The sequence below is a fragment of the Sarcophilus harrisii genome, chromosome 2, assembly GCF_902635505.1.
Source record: "Sarcophilus harrisii chromosome 2, mSarHar1.11, whole genome shotgun sequence".
Taxonomy (NCBI): Eukaryota; Metazoa; Chordata; class Mammalia; order Dasyuromorphia; family Dasyuridae; genus Sarcophilus; species Sarcophilus harrisii.
This window is the reverse complement of record NC_045427.1, coordinates 249,840,005-249,857,074: the sequence shown is the minus strand read 5'-3', so window position 1 is coordinate 249,857,074 and position 17,070 is coordinate 249,840,005. Positions and strand designations below refer to the sequence as shown.

The 17,070-nt window shown below is 35.3% G+C and overlaps 4 non-coding genes across 4 annotated transcripts; 2 read left to right on the top strand and 2 right to left on the bottom strand.

The window, feature by feature from the left end:
* Window positions 1-476: 476 nt before the first annotated feature.
* TRNAL-AAG lies at window positions 477-558 on the bottom strand. Its single transcript has one exon. It is a non-coding gene; the product is annotated as a tRNA-Leu (tRNA).
* A 4,140-nt stretch (window positions 559-4,698) lies between these two features.
* Window positions 4,699-4,770, top strand: TRNAP-UGG. Its single transcript has one exon. It is a non-coding gene; the product is annotated as a tRNA-Pro (tRNA).
* A 7,831-nt stretch (window positions 4,771-12,601) lies between these two features.
* Window positions 12,602-12,673, bottom strand: TRNAP-AGG. Its single transcript has one exon. It is a non-coding gene; the product is annotated as a tRNA-Pro (tRNA).
* A 1,088-nt stretch (window positions 12,674-13,761) lies between these two features.
* On the top strand, window positions 13,762-13,843 carry TRNAL-AAG. Its single transcript has one exon. It is a non-coding gene; the product is annotated as a tRNA-Leu (tRNA).
* Window positions 13,844-17,070: the final 3,227 nt, after the last annotated feature.

Sequence of the window (17,070 nt, the reverse complement as noted above, 5' to 3'; positions counted from 1 at the left end):
AGCTCTGCAGTCTTTTTAATCTAACCCCTATGGACTCGGATCCTATTAATTTGTATTTCTACTATAATAATCCCTTCCCTTTCTCTTTTCCTCGTCTCTTTCATGACGTATTTTTGTACCCACATTTTTAGAGAAGATTATTTTGCTTCTTTTAGAAAAGATGTTCTTGAACTTCATTTTTGAGAGTGTCGTATCTATTACTCCCTCCCTCCCTCCAAAAGGTAAGGAATTCTTGAGCTAAGGAGAAAAAGAATGATCAATCTAAACCTTCTAAGTGCACCTTCCAAACAAGCCTTCTAAATTCTTTGGTGCTTTTGTAAAAAAAAAAAAGATCTGATCAGATTGCTTACTGTCTTGGTGAGGGGAAAAGTAGGAGAGGGAGGGAGAAAAATTTGGAATACAAAGACTTCCAAAAATGAATGTTGAAAACCGTTTACATGTGTACAGGAAAATAAAATTCTTAGAAAAGTTCCGAATGGCAGCGGTGGGATTCGAACCCACGCCCCCGAAGAGACTGGAGCCTTAATCCAGCGCCTTAGACCGCTCGGCCACGCTACCAGGTCTTTCTTCACTTTTCTGTCATTCTACAAATATATATCAGGCGCCTGTTGTGTGCCAGGTACTGTGCTAAATTCGGGGAATGGAAAGAACAAAACAGTCCCTGCTCTCAAGTAATTTATAGTCAAAAAGGAAAGTCGAAGTAAAAACATCTATATATAAGCAAGATATAGACTGGACAATATCAAAATATCAAAAATCAGGATTTTGCATTTACTCTTGGAGGTAAAAGGGAGCCGCCTCTGGAGTTTATCGAACAGCGAGGCCATATGTTCAGACTTTTATTTTAGGAACATCAGTTTGACAAATGAGGATTGATTTCGGTGGCAGGAGACTTGACCCTGGGAGACCAATTACTAGGCTATTGTCAATAGTGAGATCTGGAGGTGAGAAACTCACCAGAGTGATTTCAGTCTTGGAGGAGAAATGGCTACTAGAAACAATAGTATCTGAAGGATGGAAGGATGGGGGTCAGAGAGAGAGAAGTACAGGACTATATGTAGATTGTGACCCTGGATTACTGGGAGGATGGCAGTATCCTCAACTATAATGAGAAGCATAAGAAGACAGGATTGCCTGCTGTCAAGTACGCTGTAAGCATTGTTAATGTCTTAAATCTTGATAAATTCTTCAGGACTTTCAAAGCCATCAAAACGATAATCTCTGTCTCAGTCTCTGTCTCTGTCTCCCTAGTCTCTCTGAATTTATGACTCTTATTAAGTTGAGAAGTCAGACAAGAGATAAAAGGGAAGAAATGTTTTTCCCAGTCTGCAGAAATTTATGGTATTATACATCAGAGACTAAATTTCTAACCAAAATGTAAGTTCTCTACTATGAATTTCCAAATTGTAGTTTGAATAAATGCTGGAATATCTTGTTTAGGTAAACTAAAAATAAAGTCACTTAAAAGTAACTGGAATGGTCATGCATCTGTAAACTCTTATGAAGTCCCAAAGTAAACACTAAGTCTTATCTAGCAGGCTTTAGCAACATTACCTAAAGAATCTCCTTGTGAAAACTGAGACTCTATAAAGCATTTGTAAATATTGATCCAGATTTACTACACTGCAGAATTTACTAGTTTCATTCTTAAGTGAAATGCATTCTTCTCTTAGGATAACTGTGATCTTTAATTTTTTTTTAATAAATAAATGAGATCTTAATGAAAAAATACACTTAATATTTGATATTAAAGTCATTATGTTTAATATGCTTAGAAACAAACAAACAAACAAAAGATGGATCCAAGTTACTCTATACTGGTCTTAAACGCAATGAGTATAGAAAGTCAAACTAGATGAATGGAATGATTTTTTATATAAGATAATATGGAAGTGCATTCACCTGAATCGATGTCATTTGACTGACAATAAGTTGGGCTTCATGTTTTAAATCCACAATGCTGTATATGCTATTATTATGCTTATATGTTTTCTTGTATTATGAATTTTAGGAAATCATTTGTATAAGAAATGCTGTTAAAAAGATGATGCAATTGCATCATTAGGATATTAGCTTCTTTTGTATCTGGATACTGTGAAATTAAGTTATTAGAGACCTTCACCCCAATGATCAAACTTATTAAGTATTTAATTGGTTATATTTTTAAAGGAATAATAACTAATTGTATGAAAAAAAATTTTAAGGACCTCATAAAATCTCCTTATTTGTGAACATACCAGGTTACTTGGAAACATCCTCTTGGGCAAGGATCTAAAATCTTATATTTGTTAAAGAATTTGCTAAATGTTGTGAAATTCCAAAATACTGAATTAATTTACTGAAGAAATGAGACCCCCCACTTCTATCAGAAATATCCCTAAAATAGGGAGTAGAAAGGAATTACAACTTTGCTTATAATATAAAAATGATTAATATGATGATTTGTAAATATAAATATATTAAGAGATGGATATCTTTTAGTCTCAAGACTAAGTAGTCACTGTTTTTCTGACTTTTGATTGAACTAATATATATTCACTATATTCCAGAATGTAATCATATTATTAATTTCTGATGAATGATTTTTTACATTAGGATAAGTTTAAACTCAAGAAGAAAAAAAATAAAGAATTATTGAGTGAATTTTTGGAAAAGTCTGATAAAGTTTTTAAGATAATGCCTTTTTATTTTAAAAACATATGCAAAAACATGTTTAACATATATTGCTGTCTAGGGGAGGGGGTGGGGGAAGGGAGGGAGAAAAAATTTGGAACATAAAGTTTTGCAAGGGTGAATGTTGAAAACTATTTTTTGCATATATTTATTTTTAGCTTTTTATTCTCAAAATACATGCATAGATAGTCAGTAATTCACCATTCTAGCCAGATGCCAAGAACTCGAAGGGAGGGTGATTCAAGAATTGTGATTGTGCCTGTAGAAAGTTGAGGGAATAACCTTTCATAGGTGAAAGAAGGATCCTCTTGATTTAGTTTCCCCATTGTGCTCTTTTTCTGAATAGGAATGTTTTCCACCTCCTTAATCCTGAACATGGCTATGATACTCTGTGAATAATATGGAACTTTTCTATATGATTTATTGTCCTCACCCCCCCAAAAAAATTAACTATGATTCTTACCTGAAGTCAACCAGAATTAAGGATGCTTTATCCTGTTATAACTGTGTTAAGTCATTCTATGCCCTTAGGCTTAGGCTTGGAGGAATGGTTGCCATGTTATTACAATCATATTTGTCCCATCATCTTCCCTCCATAGCAAATCTTTCTAACCATGACAGGTAAGACTGTAAATATATATAATACATACATGTATATTATATATACATATTCATGCATTAACATATATATATATATATATGCACACATGTGTGGGTATGTGTGTGTGTATACACACTTCAGCACCTCTGTATTGTTGTAATGGGAGATAAGTATAAGGTACATTTTGGTACGGTATATACCTTTGGTAAGGTATATATACATACATATACACAGATGCCCCAAATCCCTTTAAAATTTCTTTCTATTTTATTTTTAATTTATAGTTAAAATAAATATTTCTATAACATAGAAGTTTTTAAAAAGATGATTACATATAAAACTGCAAATCTATTATGTAAAATTTGCTATTCCTTTTAAATATATAATAGATATCATGAAATTTTCTCTTTTCTTCTTCCTTCCTCCCTAGAGATGGCTACCATTAAATACAAATATGGGTATATAGAGGATGTGTGTGTGTGTGTGTGTGTGTGTGTGTGTGTGTGTGTAAAATCATTTTATACATCTATTTATCCATTCTTTCTCTGGTTGCAGCTCTCTGATTTGGATCTTGGCTCCACCACAGTACAGAATAAGCTCACAGTGCATCTTTGATCTTTCATACCCTATTTCTTGTAAAATAAACATGAAAAATCATAAAAATCTATATGTATGTGATGATTTTAGATGTATAGAGACACAGAAAGAAATAGAGAGAGGCGGTGAAGGATAGAGATAGAGACAAACAGAAAAAGCCACAGAGAAGATGAGAGACAGAGATGAAGATAGATATATAAACACAAATAAATAGAAGCAGAGAAACAAAGTGGGGAGGAGACAAATTGAGAAAGAAAGAGAGATAGAGAGAGACAGACGCAAAGAGACAAATAGACACAAAGACAGAGGGGGAGAGGGAAAAGAAGAGGAGGGAAGGAGAGAGAAACAGAAACAGTGACAGAGACGGAAATAGAGGTAGAGAGAGCATTACAGAAATTCTGAATTACGGTCACTGCAGCCAGATCTTGCAGTGGCTCTTGCTCTCAGTGCAACTGTTACTAATACAAACCTCTTTGAGAAGAGTCAGGATTTTTCAGACTCTGTCTTGGTGTTGGATGGTGATTTAGCGAGTAGTGGGGAGCTAAATGAATGTGCAAAAGGAATGAAAGGCATCTTTCCATTTTTTTTTTTTTTCTGGACCGTAACAATACTATTTCGTTAATTGCAGTAGACTTATTGAGGGGAATGGATTTAAAAATGTTGTGTAGATGGAGATATAAGCAAATAAGAGCAAAGTGGAAGGTGAGGTGAAGACGTGGAAAGGGAGGCGCTTAAAGAAATTCTTTTACTGAAAGAATTTGCACTAAAGAAAATGAATATGGTGAATACTATCCTGAAAAGTTAACAGTACGGGGGGACAGCTCCGTGGCTCGTTGGTCTAGGGGTATGATTCTCGCTTTGGGTGCGAGAGGTCCCGGGTTCAAATCCCGGACGAGCCCATTATGTTTTGCCTTTCAGCTTCCCAAACAGAGGATGCAATTTAGATTGTATTAGAAACCCAAAAGGTAAAAGAGAAGCACCTTATTATTCCCTAGAGTGGAAAAAAAATTGGATAAGGATTCTGAAAGTTTTCGTGTGTTACAGCTACAGGGGTGATCAGAGGAGAGCTACTTCAATCTTTTTAAGACAAAGTTTCCTCATTAATATTGAGATAGGGAAACTTTTACATGAAAAAGTAGGAGAAATTAAAAGTAATTTTAAAGTAATTACCTGGGAAAGGACCAAAAAAGGCTTCAGAGTAGTACCCGAATTCAGCCTTGAAGGAAGAGAAAGAATGTCAAGAAAGTGTAATGGAAATAGAGGGAGAGGGAAGAGTCCATTTCAAGAATGGAAGAGCAAAAGACAGATAAAAGATACAAGAATAGGAGCAGCAATCATTATATAGTAGGTTTAAAAGCAGAATGAGAAGATGAAAAGTAATAAAGATGGAACCAAAAAATACAATTAGATTAAGAAGAAGGAAGAGCCATACACGGCTTTTATTTATCCCCCAATTCTTGATTTAATGACTGTGCCTAACTTCTGTTGTGAAAATGCTAATATGATTTTTACCCCTCTCAACTGAGGAAGTTTTGTTTCCTAATAATGTTTAGTCTCTCTTGGACGAGAAATGTAAAGGAGCAGCTTGAAAATAGGAGAATCTGACTGTTTAAAGCCAAGTTAGGATCATATTTTTTGCAGATGACTATAGTTTTCCTTTAATAGAAATAAAGTTTCTGGAGAAAGTTGAAATGTATGTGGAAAATTAAGAAGAGATATACAACAATCATAAGAGACTTAAAGGAGGACGATGTAAAAGAAGAAAACTTAGGTCATAGATTAGTTTGGAGGGAGAGAATATTGTGTGTGTAACAATATATGAAGAAAATAATTGCAGAAGAAAAGGAAAAACAACTCTTGATTGACTTTTAAAAAGACTAGAGAAAGAAAACATACGAGTCCTCATGATTGTGAGAGCTCCCAGGCTCAAATGTGGAAGTCTGGTTAATTTTTAACTTTCTCTGCCCAAACAATTAAGGAGGCATCTTTAATCTTCACTTCTCCTTTCCTGCCTTAAGTATTGTCTTCTAGAGATTGAACCATTGTCTCAGAGCCTTTCTTTATCCATTTTGCAAATCCGTAGGTACACAGTGAGGCAGCATGACTGCAATTACATCCAAATCATCCATAAGATCCTTGTGAAAAACTTTATTTGTAATCGGGAAAAGGGAGAAGGAAAATGCAGATTGTGAGAAAGGCGGTTTACCATTGAGGAAAATGTAATAGATTGGGAATCTGGAAAGATAGTTCTAGGCTCAATCTTCAATTTTTAAAGATACTAAAATTTTTAGATAGAAAACTTCCTTGACTTTAAGGAAAGTCACTTACTTCACAGTCTTTGGACTTGGATTCAGAGTAAAAATAGAGGACTTTGTGAGGACTTTTCCAGCTCTACGAATCGGAATAAAAGAAAAGTTCAAAGAGGCAATCATTTGTGGTTTTTGTTTGTTTGCTTGTTTATTTTGTTTTTGTTTTAACGAAGATGGCAAGGAACCCCGTGACTGCTTTTAGCAGTAATAGCTAAACTTCACCTCATCTTTCCATTGCACTTGGAATTTGTTCAGTTTCAAGGTTTTTTTTTTTTCTATATTGCTTTTCATTTTCCTTGAAAATTCCACCTAAAGTTTTAAAGATATAAAATTTCTACATCGAAAAACCACATGATGGCAGCAATGAGATTTGAACCCAAGACCCGAAAAGATTAGAGCTTAAATCCGGCACCTGAGACATTCCACCAAATTACTTCTCCTTATTTACTTCCCCCTTACCCTTTTTTTTTTTTTTTTTTTTTTTTTTTTTTTTTTTTTTTTTTGCCCCTTTTCCTGAGCCATTTCATAGCGTAATCTCAAAAAATCAAGATAAGTAAAATTGGGATCAAGGAAGACCAGTGCTTTGTTAAAATAAGGTTTGAGAACCTTTGGTCCATATGTGGTTTTTGATTTACTCCATGGAAAATACTTTTTTCGGCCTGTGTTTTCTCACCTTTATATGAATCAGAGTCAAACACAGGCAAAAACAGAACACAGGGTACACATCTTATGCTTTTATACATTAAGAGAACCAATTTGGTGGAGTAATACCTCTGATTCCCTCATCATTTCTGATACATCATTCTCTAAATCCTTTGGTGGGTCATGGTTTGTGTCCTAACTTTTAACTATGGATGAATCTTCAAATCTCTGCCCAACACGTTTTCTCTCTGTACATTTTGATTTCCTCAAACCTCAGACAACCTTTGTTCTCCGCTTTCCTCTCCCCTCCCCCCATCAGCCCTAATCCATCAAGCATACCTGTGCATTACTTCCTCCTGAATCTTCCCAGGGAGCCTTGGTTAGCCTCAAATACAGGCCTCATGACTGACTTCTGTTTGCCAGAAGGCTTTCCCCAGTGCTCTAAGGGCTGTTCTCAGCGTCGTAGAACTCAATACTACCCAATGCTGCAATGGGACATGGGAGTGAGGGGGGAACACTGCACTCTAAAATATCTAATTATTTCTTTTCCGGGAAATAACTTTGATAATATTCCTGAAATCATTCTCCACTGGTTAACATACTCATCATATTCTGCCCACCCCAATGATTTTGAACCAATACTTGTAAGTGCACAAACCTCCTCTTTTAACTCTGCTGTTTTACTCCCATCCACACCTTTGGAATACTGCTCCATATTTAAGAAATCTGATTTTATCTTTAAAATTTTCCTTTCTCACTCTCTTTCATTTTTTGCTTTTTATTAAATCTGGCTCTCTCCTGATGATATAGCTTCCCTGGCCATTCTTTTAAGTAACACTTGCATTTTTATCTTGATATCTCCCAAATCACTGGTCATGATAGGAAGAATAGTCCTTGCTCCTCAATGTCAGTTTCATACTCTTCTCCCACCATCACTCAGGAACATCTTCTCCTCTGTTGATCTTTCAATTTGTATTTATTAGCCAATTCTAGTGGCTGTTGTCTACAACCCCCAGAACATAATCCTTCCTTCCTCACTGACTTCACCTGCCCTCATACTGAGAGACTCAATATACATATTGGCATTCTCTTAAACACTTGAACATCTCAGTTCTTCAACTAACTTATTTTCGATGACCATCTCCATCCCATCTCAATTATATAGAGATGGTCATATTCTTGATGTTGCCTCTCTCAAATGTTCTATTTAGATCATCATGCGTTCTAGAATTCCTTTAATCTGATCATAATCTTTATCACTTCTGTCTTTCCCTCTACTTTAACTTCCCTTTATCCTGTACTTCATTCTCACTTCCAATCCTTCTGCTCAGTTTACTAGACCATCAAACCTGCACTCTTCTCCTTTCCCTACATCAATCTCTTGATGAAACAATTCAATGCTACACTTTCCTCTGTTCTCCAGATTTTGGATGCTTAACCTGTTGTCAATCTTGTCTTGCCAGGCTCCATCTTTATAGATCACTCCCATCATCTTCTGCCTTCACTTTTATTTATGTGATGCTGAAAAAAGCTGGAGGAATTCACAAAACTGTGCTGACTGGATCCATTGCAAGTCAAGTCAAATAAATAAATATTAAATGCCTACAAGGTCCAGGTATAGTGTTAAGTGCTGGGTATACATAAAATACATGTGGGAGGGGGAAGTCTGCTCTCAAACAGCTCAAAGTCTAAAGGGAGAGACCTGCAAACAGCCAATCTATAAAACAGGATACAGTATAAATAGGATGTGATCTCAGAGGGAAGGCATTACCATCAAATTATGAGACATAATGATACATATGATAAAAGGTAATTATTTTACATTCCTCTACATGATTTACTATTGCAACCACTACATCATCTTTTCCAAACATGTTCAGTTCTTCTCAAACCTTTCTTGAATCTCTTTACCTCCCCAACCCTCTCATTTGAGATTCTTGTCTCATATACTTTACTGAAACAACAATGATAAACAAATGAGATCATTTATGTCCATCTTCTCCTCTCCCTTTCATCTCACATAACTTAGATTATTTTTTTACTTTTATCTTTTCCTTCATCCCTACCTTATCTTAAGAGGCAGACCTTTTCCTTTTCAAAATATGCTCCTTTACATGCATATTTGATCCAATTCTGTCTCACCTTCTCTAGCAGATTGTCCCCTCTATCATCCCTACTTTCATAAATCTTCCTCTCCCTGCTACTGACAGTTTTCCTACTACTTACAAACAAGACCATGTCTCCCCATCCTAAAAAACAAACAAAAAACAACTCTTCTTTGACCCATCTATTCCCCTTAGCTATCTTTCATGACTAAACTCCTTGAGAGAGTAATCTATAGTCCAGTGCTTGAACATCCTCTCTTATTAGTCTTTTTCACACTCTGAATTCTGACTTCCAACCTTGTAATTCAATTGAAACTATTCTCTCAAAGTGATCTCTTAACTGAAGTCTAATGGCTTTTTTTTCAGTCCTGGTCATTCTTTATCTCTCTCAAACCTTTAAGTTGAGAACTTTCTTTTCTCCAGGTTTTTTTGTTTGTTTGTTTTGGGGGGCACTGCTTTTTCTGATCTTTTTCCTACCTCTTTAACTACTCTTTCTCAGTCTTAGATCAATCTTCATCCAAGTAACATCTATCAACCTGGAGTGTTCTCCAATTATCTACCGAGTTCTCTTCTCCGAGTAGAGAACTTTATACTATTTTGTTCAATGATCTTATGTCCCATAGATTTAATGATCATTTCCATGTAGATGATTCTCTGACACATTTATCCCTGCTTAGACTCTCTCCTGACCTCATATCACTATTGGTGTCTATTAAACAGATTGAACAATATTTCTTATAGACATTTTCAACTCAACATGTACAAAATGGAACTCACCTTCCTCCCCAAACCCCCCCCCCCCTTTTTTTTTTTGCACTTCGATTTTGCTGGGGGTATCATTCTTCCAGGCAGCTATGTGGTACATTGTACAGAACCATGGATCTAAAGTTAGAAAGACCTGAATTCACATCAGGCTTCAAACATTTAGTGCCTGGGAGATCCTGGCAAGTTATTTAACCTCTGTTTGTCTTAGTTTTCTCAACAGTAAAATAAAAGTAATAATTCCACCTACTGCACAGTTTTTATGAGAATCAAATAAGGTAATTATTTTGGGGTTTGGTTTTTTTTTTTTTTTTTTTGATTTTTAAAGAAATGTTTGTTTTTCTCAGATACACATAAAAACTTTTTTTTTTTTTTTTTTTTTTGGTTATACATGTACATTTTTTAAAAATTTAAACATATTTCCTTATGAATCATGTTGGGAGAGAAAAATAAGAATAAAAGGGAAAAACCATGAAAGAGAAAAAAAAACAGAAAAAAAAAAAGGAAAACAGTGAACATAGTAACATGTGTTGATTTACATTCAGTCTTCATGGTGTTTTCTATTCAAAGTTTATTGGAATTGCTTTGGATCACTGACCTGATGAGAGGAAGGAACCAAGCCTATCATAGTTGATTATCAAATAATCTCGTTGGTGAGATTGTACAATGTTTTCATTCAGCATCAGTTTATGTAAATCTTTTCAGGCCTTTCTAAAACCAGCCTGTTCATCATTTTTTATAGAACAATAATATACCATTACTTCCATATATCACAACTTATTTAGCCATTCTCCAATTGATGGGTATCTACTCATTTTCCAATTCTTTGCCATCATGAAAAGATTGCTGCAAACATTTTTACACATGTAAATCCTTTTCCTTTTTTTTTTTTTAAATGATCTCTTTAGGAGACAGACTCAATAGGGGCACTGCTAGATCAAAGGGTGTGCACAGTTTTATAGCCCTTTGGGCATAGATCCAAATTTCTTTCTAGAAAGTTTCTATCAGTTGCATTAGTGTCCCAATTTTCCCACATCCCTCCAACATTTATTATCCTTTTTTCCTTGCCATTTTAGCCAATCTGAGAGATGTAAGAGGGTATCTCGGAGTTGTTTAAATTTGTATTTTGCTAATCAATAGTGATTTAGAGCCTTTTAAAATATAACTATAGATGACTTTAATTTCTTCATGTGAAAATTATCTGTTCATATCCTTTGACCATTTATCAATTGGTATTCTTTTATTCTTATAAACTTGACTCAGGTCTTTATATATTTTGGAAATGAAGCCTTTATCAGAAACACTGACTGTAAGATTTTTTCCCCTTATTATCTTGGCTGCACTGATTTTGTTTATGCAAAACCTTTTTAATTTAATGTAATCAAAGTTGTCCATTTTGCATTTCATAATGTTCTCTAATTCTTTTTTGGCCATAATTTCCTCCCATCTCCAAAGATCTGACAGGTAAAATATTTCTTGCTCTCCTAATTTACTTATAGTATCACCCTTTATCCTTAAATCATGTCTCCATTTTAACCTTGTTTTAGTATGAGGTGTGAGATGTAGGTTTATGCTGATTTTCTGACATTATTTTCCAGTTTTCTCAGCAATTTTTGTCAAATATTGAGTTCTTATCCTAGAAAATGATGTTTATTAAACACTAGATTACTATAGTCATTGATATTAGAATATTTGTGAAGGACTTGGCATGTGTCTGCCACATAGTAGATGCTTAATAAATCATTCCCTTTCCTTTCCCAGTCACTCAGGCGTTCATCCTAGTTGTCATCACAATCATTCCAGATATAACATCTGTTGCCAAGTTCTGTGCATTCCACAGTAGTTAAATCACTCATATATGTTTCCATCTATTCTCAAAGAGCCGCCTCCCCCCACTGCAAGAGGTCATTACTCCCAATTTGATTATTTCAGCAACCCTTCTGATTCCTTGTTCTGCTTCAAGTCGTTTCCCACTCCAGTACATCATCTACTCAGCTTTTAAATAGATTTTTAAGGGAAGGTCTGGTTATCACACTTTGCTGTTTAATGAACTCCAAAAGTTCCCTGTTACCTCTAGGATCAAATACAGAATCCTCTGTTTAGCATGTAAAACCTTTCACAATCTTACTTCAACCTATTGCACCATATTTGTTTTACTTTACACTTGCCTCCTATGCATTCTATGCTTCAACTAAACAATGCATTTTCTCCCTCTCATTTCTGACATTCCACCTATCTCCCCAGTCTTTGCACAAATATATCTGATACACACTTTTCTTCTCACCTCTATCTCAAAGTGTAGCAATTCTTTCTTTTTCCCTTCCTTCTTTCTTTCCTCTTTCTTTTTCTCCCTCCCTCCCTCTCCCCTTCTGCCTCTCTCTGTCTCTTTCTGTCTCTCTCTCTCTCTCTCTGTGTGTGTGTGTGTGTGTGTGTGTGTGTGTGTGTCTGTCTGTCTGTCTCCCTGTCTATATCTTCAACTCCTAGTACAGTGCTGGCATATCTCAATAAATGCTTGTCGAATGATTGATTAATTTTAAGTCTAGGAATCCTGTGATTCTTAGGAGGAAAGGAGGCCTCCCCTATCCCTGCAGAGTTATTGGAAATCAAGGATCTTTCCTATTCTCTCTTGTATCCTATTAGGGAGATAAAATATTTCATATAACGTATGCAGGATAAAAAAAGATAGGTTCCTTTCAGAGAAGATGTTGACTTTAGATTATCAGTAGGTCTATGTAGTGAAATTCTGAATCTTAATTTCCACATTGTAAGAATGGGTTGATAATACCTACTTTTCAGGTTTGTGGCGTCTATCAAATGAAATAATGTACGATTTTGTTGGACTGAAATGTTTCTCTTTTTTGTAAATGATAACAGAAAACCAAAAGTCCATGTGGGCAGAAATTCTGGAAAAAGGGCTCGTCCGGGATTTGAACCCGGGACCTCTCGCACCCTAAGCGAGAATCATACCCCTAGACCAACGAGCCATCTGCGAAAATTCCCCAGGATTCTTTTACTTCTGGAAAGAAAATTTCAGCCACGTCAAACTTTTTCGTACTTTTTTTTAGATTTTTTTTTTAAGCAACAGTTGGGAATCCGGAGCCACCTGCTGGACACTATAAATAAATAAATTTACATTCTCAAACTTGAATTACTAATGAAGATTTCCCCCTTCTGTACCTTTGGACTGGGGCAAAATTACAGCCTTGAAATTATGATCGAAAATTAGAGATATGAGGAAAAGAGAGGGATCTTTGGGAATGTCCAATGAGGAAAGAGGAGAGCCTGTATCTGTGCAACGTGTAGAAGTGTTTTAAAGCAAGAAATACTTTATTGTGTCTGCAGCGGTTAAGTTATTACTTTATCTGAAGGCCTAGGGATATATGAAATGACCTTGCTAAGTCCTTTTCATTCCCGGAATCGTAGGATTTTATGGATATAGGAGATGCCACCCTTTGTGTGCCTCATTTTAATTTGGGTCTGTGCTTCTCCTCTCATTCCGACTGTGTCCCACGAGAGGACGACGTGAGGAGATATTGCTTACTTCTTCCTCTCTCCCCACTCTGTCCTTCTCCTTCCCCCATGTGTCCTTCTCTCTTCTCCTTCGATTTTTCCTCTTCCCTTTTACCCCATTGTTCTCCTCCTTCTCTCACCAGTCTTCTTTCCTTTCCCAGTTTTCTCTCCCCAGTCTTCCTTCCCGCCATCTTTGTTATCCTACCCACCCTCTTCATAATCGTACCTCCCCTCTCTGCTCTCAATATATTTTTCCTCTTTCCATCCTTCATTTTACCTCATTTTCATCTTCTTTCTTTCCCATCTCTTCAATCCCGTTTATTTCTTATCCCTCATTTCCCACTTCTAAGACAAAGAAGCTAAATGTGTCTTCGTTAGAACAGTCCTTTCAGTTCTCTCCATCTAACTGGAATTTCTAAACAAGCCCAATTCAGCTCTTTCAAGTTCCCTTTATTCTGGAAAAAGAAATGACAATACATTTACAAATAATTAACATATCTAACCATACAGCCAAAGACAGAATGATCAACTTTTTCGGGCTTTTTTTTAAGCTCTTACGGTTGGTAGCGTGGCCGAGCGGTCTAAGGCGCTGGATTAAGGCTCCAGTCTCTTCGGGGGCGTGGGTTCGAATCCCACCGCTGCCACAGCTTTTTGAGCTACTCAATCTGCAATTTTCAATTAATATCTTTTAGCGAGAAATTAGAAAATGAGTGAATGCCCATCAGTTGAGGGAATGGGTGAATAAGTTATGGTATATAAAAATAATGGAATGTTATGGTTCTATAAGAAATGACGAGCAAGGTAATTTCAGAAAAACTCTGAGAGACTTACATGAACTGATGCTCATGTTTAACCTATATTGGATTGCTTGCTGTCAATGGAAGGGATTGAAGGAGTAAGAAGGGAGAAAAAAGTGTAACTAGATTTTGTGAAGGTGAATGATGAAAATTATCTTTTGCATTTGGAAAAATTAAAAAGCTGTTAAAAGATAAAATATTTATATCTTCTGTGTATCTTGAACATCATGGAGTTTAACCATTCAAACAGTATCTTTACCAAGTTTTAAATGGGAAAAACTAGAATTGGATAAAAAAAATCTCATCACTGGAAGTTTGACAAACACTGATCAGAGCAACTCATGAAAACTATCTGCTTCTTAAAGCTAGCCTTGGAAACTGACGGAATACTGTTTTTATTTTTTTAAAGTTTATATTAGAGAATTTACAGAATCTTTAATACTTGCTATTCCATCAAAACCATTCTTGTTAATTTCCTGATCTCAGTGAACCGCTGAAAGGAAAATGTCTCAGGAAAAGAATTCACAACAATGGGAGTGGGGGGAAATGACAAATTTATTGCTAGAACCCTGACATGTCCATTATAATTTTACAGGTGATTTTGGTTAAAGTAACATAATGAATGTCTAAATAAAGAAATTATCAGAAGTATTTTGGGGAAAGCATCAAGAACTCTTCAAACTCAGTATTCAGGGACTGATAGCTGTTTTGATATGACTCTTCCTTCCCCTTGTTTTTTTTTTTTTGTTTTTTTTTTTTTAACAATGATTCATTTTCTGTCTGCCATTACCTTGCTAATTTCCTCTAATTTCCCACTTAAGGTAAAAAGTTGAAATCTTTTAAAGCAAGGTAGAAGATTTAATAAATACCTAAAACACCAAACCAATCCACAAACACTAATTATTAAGAGCTTACTATGTGCCAAGAACTTCTAAATGCTGATTGTATGAAGATAATTAGAAAACAGTTCAGTCACCAAGAAACTCACATTTTAAAGAAGAAAGAAAAATAGTTAAATTAATTATAATTAAGATACTTTGTCAAATCAGAATTTTCTTTTCTCCCTTTTTTGAGGGGTAGAGGGAAGGGAAGGGAAGGGGAGAAGAAAGAATGTGAGAATAGCAGACTCCATTTTTATATCATGGTCTATCAAACTATAGAATCAGATTACTTCCACAGAATATTCTTTCAGTCCCTCTACCTCTCCCTCTTCCTCTCCCTCTCTTCCTTTGAATATCCTTTCATACCTTCCCCTTATACTATCATTCACTATCTCTTTTATCTTTCTTGCCAAAGTCTAGAAAAATCCATTTATACTCCAAACTGATTGCTTCCACTTGCTGGCACTTAATTTACAAGCCCCTATAGTAGGTATCATAACCTTATTACACAATCTAAAACTGTCTCTTAACCGTCAAGTTCGATATTCATTTCTCTCCAAACTGATCCCAATAGACTTTGGACAGAAAATGTCATCTGCAACCAGAAAAAGAATTGAGGAGATTGAATGTAAATCAACACATGTTATGTTCACTTCCTTTTTTCTGTTTTTTTTCCCTTTTTAAAAAAAATCTCTCCCATAATTTTTCTTCCTTCCTTCCTTCCTTCCTTCCTTCCTTCCTTCCTTCCTTCCTTCCTTCCTTCCTTCCTTCCTTCCTTGCTTCTTTCCTTCTTTCCTTCCTTCCTTTCTTCCTTCCTTCCTTCCTTCCTTCCTTCCTTCCTTCCTTCCTTCCTTCCTTCCTTCCTTCCTTCCTTCCTTCCTTCCTTCCTTCCTTTCTATTTTCTCAACTATGAGTTCAATTCCAATGTCTGACCTAATTCTTCTCTCTGTTTTGGTAATTTAATTAGCTTCTATGAATTCAGTAATCATTCCTATACAGATGGTTCCCAGATCTAACAGTACTTTTTCTCCTGAGCTCCAATTCTGCATTACCAGATAGTTGCTAATGGAACATTTCTAACTGAATGTCATGCCAGCATCTCAAGCCCAATTTCATCCACACAGAACCCATTGTCCTCCTTGGAAACCCAGTTTTCTTCTTAACATTCTTATTTCTCCTCATGGAATTTCATAATAAAAGCTTTGTATATGTTGCAAATGTGTTTAAGTGCATATATCGTTTTCCTCTGCAGAATGTGAACTTGAGGCTGGGCTGTTTTTATTTATTATTTGCATAAAGAATTAACTACTGCCCATCACAGAACCTGAAACATTGTAGTTATTTACATAATTGTTGATTTATTGATCAATTAACACAAAGTATAAAAACCCAACCCTAATCCTGGGGAAAAGATATATTAAAAATAGATATAAAATGCTATTATTATAATAGCCATTCCTCCCAAGTTTCAACTCTTTTTTCCCTTTCTTTAGGGAAAAGATTGATTTTATAGGAAATGGGGAAATTAACTTCATAGGAAAGTAGAATTTTTATATAGACCATAAAAACAACTTATTTTGAATATGACATGAGAATTTAACATTTTTAATTTGACTCATTAGTCAAAATTTCTTTATCATAATATGAGGCAAAGCAACCATTAACAAACAGATTTAGACAAATAGATGAGAATTTTGAGAATTTGCTCTCTTCCCCATTCTCTAATTTTCATTCCCCAGCGTTACTGACTCAAAAAGACAGGTAGGAAGAAAAACTATAGATCAAGTTAACTTGGCATTTATGCAAGGCCTATTCTGTGCCAGGCATTTTGCTCAATGAACTTTGAGTTGTTAAAAAATTTGCTGAGTTGGTGTCTGTACTTTAAAAGTGATCCCTGAATCCAGAGCAATGGAAAGTTCCTCTTACAGTCACAACCTATTGGAACACACTGAGACCACTGCTATGGTCCTCTCTCTTGATTATTTCCCACCTTTATCAGTCTTTATCCTCTAATTTTGGGAAGCCTGAACTTAATGACTTTTTCTAAAAGCCTCACTATCATATCAAACACTAGACATTTTCTTTTAAAAAAAATATTAATAGCTTTAACTTTATTAATAAGAATATAAATACATACATATATGTAAACACATGTTATATACACATATATGCATAGACATATGTATATGCACA